The sequence below is a fragment of the Macaca nemestrina genome, chromosome 19 (genome assembly GCF_043159975.1).
Source record: "Macaca nemestrina isolate mMacNem1 chromosome 19, mMacNem.hap1, whole genome shotgun sequence".
NCBI classification, from domain to species: Eukaryota; Metazoa; Chordata; class Mammalia; order Primates; family Cercopithecidae; genus Macaca; species Macaca nemestrina.
Genome location: NC_092143.1, coordinates 81,461,201 through 81,467,020, shown reverse-complemented (window position 1 = coordinate 81,467,020; position 5,820 = coordinate 81,461,201). Strand labels below are relative to the sequence as shown.

General features: G+C 47.8%; 1 pseudogene; it reads left to right on the top strand.

The window, feature by feature from the left end:
* The first annotated feature begins 1,277 nt into the window (after window positions 1-1,277).
* Window positions 1,278-2,539, top strand: LOC105478964 (nuclear factor NF-kappa-B p100 subunit pseudogene; annotated as a pseudogene).
* Window positions 2,540-5,820: the final 3,281 nt, after the last annotated feature.

Sequence of the window (5,820 nt, the reverse complement as noted above, 5' to 3'; positions counted from 1 at the left end):
TAGCCTGCTACCTGTGCTAGGCTGATTAGATCGATGTCCAGTCTCAGAACACAGCAGCTGGTGGCCAGAGGCTCCAGTCAAACTCCCTGGTCATGGCTATTGCCCTTATCTTTCTCTGGACATTCATCCTTCCAGTGTCCTTTCTTTTTGCACAATGCACATGGATCCTTCTCCAGCCTTTTCCAGCCTTCAAAACCTGGTCTAGACTAACCTCTTCCACAACCACGTCTGCGACCATGTCCATGCCCCCTCACAATGCCAGTCTCTCTTTCAACCAGGGCAGCCACTAATAGCTCAGTCTTTTCCTTGAGCCTCCGCTCAGTTTCCTTCTTTTCCTCTTGTTCACGGTTAACATACACCTTAGGAGCCACCTCTATAAGCTGAGTGGCATTCCAGTTTCTGAGAAACCTTCCCGTTTCTGAAGTTTCTTTCCGCTTAATGTCACCCTGCACCTGGCTAAGAAATGGTGTCTTCACCATGTGCTGATTTTCAGCAGCCTCTGGATCAAATGGAGTATAGAGCTGGTATGACTCACAGAGCCTCTCATAAAACCAACTGGGGTTCTCGTCAGTCTTTTGGAGCACCTCTAACATCTTTCCTATATTCATTGCTTTCTTCCCACTTCTTATCCCATTTAGAAGTGCCTCCCGATACCTTTGCAGATGCTGAAGCTCCTCTGCATCATTTAGGTCCCAGTTGGGGTCTATCTCTGGGAACCACTCCTGGGCATAATGCCAGACATCATTTGTACCATCTGGCATAGTGTTCACTTGCCACTGGAGGGCTGCTTGAGTCACTCTCCTGTGCTCCTCTGTGTTGAACAGAGTTAAAAGGAGCTGTTGGCAGTCTGACCAGGTGGGGTTATGGGTCAGAAAAATGGACCTCATCAAGTCTATGAGAGTTTGAGGCTTTTCCGTATAGGAGAGGGTATGTTGTTTCCAATTTAGGAGGTCTGTGGCGGACAAGGGCTGGTAGATGATAATCCACTGCCCTCCTTGAACCTGGCCTTGCTGATCATGATAAATTTGTGCTCAAGTCTCACAGAAGGGCATTTGTAAGGCTCGGGTGCCTCCAGACTGGAGGTGGCCCGCTGCGTCACGTTGCTTTTCCTCCTTAGCAAGGGCCTCAGCAGAGAAACAGCCCTGAGCCACTCGCAGGCGGACACCCCAGGCTAGTAGGCAGGTCTCCCCAGAGTGGGCGGGGCTCTCTGGAGTGCGCCACCCACCGTGCCCCAGGGCTCCACTGACTCCTCACCGGGACACTCAGCAGCCTCTCGGATGACGGATGACGTGTTTGCCACCGCCACAGGGTGACTTCCTACCTCAGCCACCTCCTGGCAGCCGGCAATGGAGTCCTGCTGTTGGGGCAGGGGTGGCATAAAGAGCCTGGCATTCAGTGCCTGGAAGGGACTCCAAGGAGTAAGCCACAGTGCTAAGTGCCCCCTCCAGGACCACCTCCCCCCACGCCCTGGCCAGTGTGAGCCGCAAGCCTTGGAGATGCTGTAGCAAGCCTGAGAGTACAATATGTGCCTGTTCAGCCTGGTGCAGCACAGCGCCTGGGCCCTACTCCACTACGGTGTCACCACAGAGCCCTGCTGGTGGGACGGCACCACCCGCTGACAGTGCGGATGAGAACGGAGACATGCTACTGCACCTGGCCATCATCCACAGGCCGACCAGTGTCATGGAGCAGATAGCCCACGTCATCAACCATGCCAAGCACCTCGGCGTCGTCAACCTCACCAACCACTTGCACCAGACGCCCCTGCACCTGGCAGTGATCACTGGGCAGACAAGGGTGGTGAGGTTTCGACTGCAGGTGGGTGCAGACCCAGCACTGCTGATCGGCGTGGAGACTCAGCCATGCACCTGGCACTGCAGGCAGGCGCTAGTGCCTCAGAGTTGCTGTGTGCACTGCTTTGGAGTGGAGCTCCCGCTGTGCCCCAGCTGTTGCACATGCCTGACTTTGAGGGACTGTATCCAGCACACCTGGCGGTCTGAACCCAAAGTCCTGAGTGTCTGGATCTGCTGGTGAACAGTGGGGCTGAAGTGGAGGTCACACAGAGCAGCAGGGGGGCCAAACAGCCTTGCATCTAGCCACAGAGATGGAGGCGCTGGGGTTGGTCACCCTTCTGGTCACCAAGCTCTGGGCCAACGTGAACGCTCGCACCTTTGTGGGAAACACACCGCTGCACCTGGCAGCTGGACTGGGATCCCCGACCCTCACCTTCCTCCTTCTGAAGGCTGGCGTTGATGTCTATGCTGAGAACAAGGACCCCCCGTGCCCACTGCCCTCACCCCCTCCTCTGAGAGCAACTCGGACTCGGAGGGGCCTGAGAAGGACACCCGAAGCAGCTTCCAGGGCCACACGCCTCAGCCTCACCCACAGCACCAAGGTGAAGACCTTGCTGCTAAATGCCGTTCAGAACACCATGGAGCTGCCCCTGACCCTGCCCAGCCCTGCAGGGCCAGATAGTAAATATTTTTGGTTTCGCAAGTCACACCTTCTGTGTCACAACCATTCGACTCTACCCTTGTAGCACAGAAGCAGCACCCAGGGATGATAGGTCAACAAATGCGTGTGGCTGTGTTCCAAAAAGTTTTCTTTATAAAATCAGCCGTGGCTACCATACTGTAGTTTTGACCCCTAAACTTACAGTATAAAGGTATTAGATGAAGTCAAGGAGAATGCTTCTGACAGGAACAGTCACAAGAAGCAGAAGGCAAAAGAAAAAAAAATGTATATTGATAGTTAAAATTAGTATATAGAATCTCTAAAAAAAAATTGCTTGCAAATCAGCACGGTTTTTTTCTACGGAACTTCTCAGAGCTTTTCAAAACGCTAAAATGCTTTGTGATGCTGCAAAGCCTCTACAGAGTTACCCAAAGTTAGTGCACCTCGATGCATCTCTGCAGAGGCTAAACCATGCCACCCATCAGGACATCCCACCAAGTGGACCTTTCCAGCCTCCCCTTATTTAAATGTTTCATGGCTTTCCCTTCTACATAAACAGTGTCCACTATCACTTAGGTCAGTGAGGTTTGGAACTACATTTCATAGTCCCTGATTCAAACTCCAACAGAGCTACTAATAGGAGCTTAAAAGACTTGCAGCCGCTTGTGGATAGAGGGAGCTAATAGGGAGGTAGAGCCATCTACAGGAGATATGTGGTACTGCACAACAAGAGCTGTGCCAAGCAGGTGAGAAAGGGACTGAGAAATGCATCACGGCACCTAGTAGAAATCGCTCTGCACTCTGTTTATTTAACACAGAGATTTAGCAACGAAGGCGGGGTTTTCAGGAGCAGACCTTTTATTTTTGTTTGATGGGGTTGGGCGGAGAGACATGATCTTGACCGCAATTTATGTTATGACAACATGTGTGAGGAAGAGAGGATATTTAGAGTAAGTGTTTCCTTTGTAGGCTTGAATGGGCATTCGACTTATACGCAAAAGTGCGCCCATTTTCAGTGTCTCCATATCAGCACCAATTTCATTTAACTGTAAGATTCTTTTTACCATGAATACTTGGGGCGCTCAATCATTTAAAGGACATTCTACATAGAAGTTTGAAACCTCTTAATTACAGCAACTAAAACCTCACAATGGTTTCCTAGATAAGTCTTTTGTGTCATATTTTGAAAAATAGATTTTTCTCCCAAAGAGTTAGGACAATAGCATTTATGTCATAAGAACTCTGTTTTTTGGACCACGTTTTGTGATAAAAAGCAAGTGAGCTTTGCATTTAGGAGCTCCAGGAAGTCCTTGTTGCCCTCGGAAGTCTGCCCCCTCACCCCAACAAAGGGCCAGACAGCTTAGAGGTAGGGAATATCTCTCTCCATAGGCTCACCAAAATGTGTGGCTGGCTGTGTGTTCCTTACTGATGTCCTGCGAGCCCTTAAGGTATTTCAACAATGAACATCTCGATTTTCTGTGGATTTATGGAAGAAAACGTTATCTCTCCAAATGTGTACAGTAATTCCCCCTTGTCTGCAGGGAATAGTGCCAAGACTCCCAGTGAATGCCTAATACTGCAGATAATAAACAACCCTATATACGCTATTCTTTTTACTATACATACATACATACATACCGGAAATATAGCTTAATTTGTAAACTGGGCACCATATGTGATTAACAACCATATCTACTAATAAATAGAACAATTAAGACAATAGGCTGTAATAAAAGTCATGTGACTGGTCTCTCTTTCTCTCTCTCAAACTATCTTACTGTACTGCACTCACCCTTCCTATGGTAATGTGAGGTGATACAGCGCCTATGGGATGACATGAAGTGAGGCGAATGACGTAGACATTTTGACATATCGTTCGGCTACTACTGCCCTCCTGATGATACATCAGGGGGAAGATCACCTGCTTCGCATGACCCCAGAGCATCATGCCATGACAGTGTATTTTTTGCTGGGTGTCAGGAGCAGACAATGCTGATGTTTGGGGATCCTTGAGAATTGAAGAGTTGTTTTTTTGTTTTTTGTTGTGTTGTGTTTTTTCGCCGAGACCTGCTGGAAGAACACTGCAATCAGATGTTGTGTGAATCTTCAATTCATCGAAGTGTTGCTGCAGAGATTACAATTCTTCAGTGAGAATATGAGTAATTTTAACACTGCATTCCATCCTAAGATATTCCATAATTTGGTTTTTTAATGTCTGTGCAATTTGAAATACTGCAGTACATTTCGATTATGTCCATGTTGCTGGTTCTGCTTCATTTCTTCATCTTTCTCTGCAGACGATTCAACAAGTTCTTCCAATTCCTCATTTGTTAACTCTTCTTGATGGCCTTCAATATCTTCTGCCACTTCAGCAAGCATGTCAGCAACCCTTCTCCACCAATCTGTCTTGCTGCATGAATGATTTTCCTAACTTCTCCACAGATCCCAGAGAAGCCTTTAAAATCATTCATGGCTTCACTCCATAAGTTCCTCTAGCAGGCATTTACAATTTCTGGTTTTAATTCATCCAATGCAGCTTTGAAGACAGTGATTGCATTAGCAATAGTGAATAGCAATAACACGCATGGATCTGCCATCTCCTGGGATAACAGTGCCTTCTGGATACCTCCTGAGGGATCTGCCTGAGGCTGCTTTATAGTTAACTTTTTTTAATAAGTAGAAAGAGTACATTCTAAAATAACAATAAAAAGTGTAGTAAACACATAAACTAGTAACATAGTTGCTTATTTTCATTATTAAGTATTATGTATTGTACCTTACATGGTGTGCTATACTGTTACACCACCAGCACCAGAGCAGGTTTCTTTATACCAGCACCAGCACAAACACATGAATAATGTATTGCACTGTGACACAGAAAGGCTACAATGTCACTAGATGATTAGTGCTCACCCAGCTCCATCATAATTTTATGAGCCCACCATCCCATACCGGGTCTGTCATTGACCAGAGCCTTGTTAGGCAGTGTATGACTGTACTTCTATGAACCTCAGCGTCCTCTTCTATGAAAATGGAATGATGGCCGGGCGCGGTGGCTCAAGCCTGTAATCCCAGCACTTTGGGAGGCTGAGATGGGTGGATCACGAGGTCAGGAGATCGAGACCATCCTGGCTAACATGGTGAAACCCCATCTCTACTAAAAAATTTAAAAAACTAGCCGGGCAAGGTGGCGGGCGCCTGTAGTCCCAGCTACTTGGGAGGCTGAGGCAGGAGAATGGCATGAACCCGGGAGGCGGAGCTTGCAGTGAGCTGAGATCCGGCCACTGTACTCCAGCCTGGGCGACAGAGCGAGACTTCATCTCAAAAAAAAAAAAAAGAAAATGGAATGATGTTAGTACTATGTCA